This window comes from Galeopterus variegatus, unplaced genomic scaffold (genome assembly GCF_000696425.1).
Source record: "Galeopterus variegatus unplaced genomic scaffold, G_variegatus-3.0.2 Scaffold65700, whole genome shotgun sequence".
Taxonomy (NCBI): Eukaryota; Metazoa; Chordata; class Mammalia; order Dermoptera; family Cynocephalidae; genus Galeopterus; species Galeopterus variegatus.
The window spans coordinates 1-1,816 of record NW_007791811.1 but is presented as its reverse complement, the minus strand read 5'-3'; the positions used below and the strand labels follow the sequence as shown (position 1 = coordinate 1,816).

General features: G+C 47.9%; 1 pseudogene; it reads left to right on the top strand.

Annotated features, from left to right (window-relative positions):
- Positions 1-167: 167 nt before the first annotated feature.
- Positions 168-1,546, top strand: LOC103584572 (annotated as a pseudogene).
- The last annotated feature ends 270 nt before the right edge of the window (positions 1,547-1,816 follow it).

Here is a 1,816-nt window from a genome sequence, read left to right as displayed (position 1 = left end):
CTTCCTCCTCTGCCCGCCCCGCAGGGAGCCCCTTTCCTTTACGCCTGCCCCTATTCTCCCGCCCCTGGCCTCCCTCCTTTCCCTCCCGCTCCCCCTATCCCCTTAGTCGCCTAGTGCCTGCAGTTTTCGGCTTTCACCCCCACCAGTGACCAAACACTTGATCACTCAAAGTCCAGCTTCCCAAAACACTGCTCGACCTGGACACCGGAGTGATTGAAGGTGGATTAAATGTCACTCTCACTATCTGGCTACTTATGCGTGGAAAGGAAGTGGGCGGTATCATGGGAAAGAAAGGAGAATCAGTTACGAAGACGCGCGAGGAGAGTGGTACTGGTAACATCTCACACTGCTCGACCTGGACACCGGAGTGATTGAAGGTGGATTAAATGTCACTCTCACTATCTGGCTACTTATGCGTGGAAAGGAAGTGGGCGGTATCATGGGAAAGAAAGGAGAATCAGTTACGAAGACGCGAGGAGAGTGGTACTGTTAACATCTCGGAAGGGAATTGTCCTGAGAGAATTACCACTTTGGCCAGACTCACTAATGACATCTTCAAAGCCTTTGCTGTGATCATTGACAAACTGGAAAAGGACATCAGCAGCTCTATGACCAATAGTACAGCTGCCATTCACCCTGAGGCTGGTGGTCCCTACTAGTGAATGTGGCTTTCTTGTTGGAAAATGTGGTTGCAAGATCAAGGAAATACAAAAGAGTAACAGGGGCTCAGGTCCAGGTGGCTGGGGACATGCTCCCCAACTCAACTGAGCGGGCCATCACTATTGCTGGCATTCCACAATCCATCCATTGAGAATGTCAGACAGATCTGCGTGGTCACATTGGAGACTCTCTCCCAGTCCCCCTCTCCCACACCTTCCCCAAGGGCGTGACCATTTCATACCGGCCGAGCCGTCCAGAGCCGTCCATTTCTCCTGTCCTTGTCTTTGCAGGTGATCAGTTGACCAAGCTGCACCAGTTGGCAATGCAACAGCCACATCTCATAACGCATGGCAACACCAGATTCAGTGGCACTGAATCCAGCTCCCCAGAGGTGAAAGGCTATAGGGCAGGTTTGGATGCGTCTGCTCAAACTTCTCATGAACTCACCATTCCAACGATTTTGTCTGCTCAGACTTCTCATGAACTCACCATTCCAACGATTTGATTGGCTACATAATCTGGAGTCAAGGAGCCAAAATCAGTGAGATCTGTCAGATGTCTGGGGTGCAAATCAAAACCTGAACCCAGTGGAAGAATCTACTGATAGGAGACTACTGCCAGCATTAGCCTGGCTCAATATCTAATCAATGCCAGGCTTTCCTTGGAGACTGGTGGCATGGGGAGCAGCTAGAACAAAGCAGATTCATCCATAATCCCTTTCTGTTGTTTACTACCATCCAGGATTCATCTGTGGAGTATTGGAACAGTCAACCATTCCAGGTTTTAAATTGTAAATTTTCAGTTTCTACACACTTCATTATCCACTTGTGGTTTTTAACTAAAGCATCTTAATTCCTTTCTCTGTTCAGCTGTTAATGCTGAGATAAATATTTTTATAAGCTTCTCCCTGTGTTTTGTGTTTGTTTGGCTCATGATTTTTTCTGTTTCTCATGGAAATGTAAGAGAGGAATATTAATACATTTCAGTTTAGTTCTGTAATGTCAGGAATTTTTCAAAAAAATTAAAAGATGGACTGGGAGAGGGCCGGCCCATGGCTCACTTGGGAGAGTATGGTGCTGATAACGCCAAGGCCACGGTTCGGATCCCTTTATAGGGATGGCCGGTTAGCTCACTTGGGAGAGCGTGGTGCTGACAA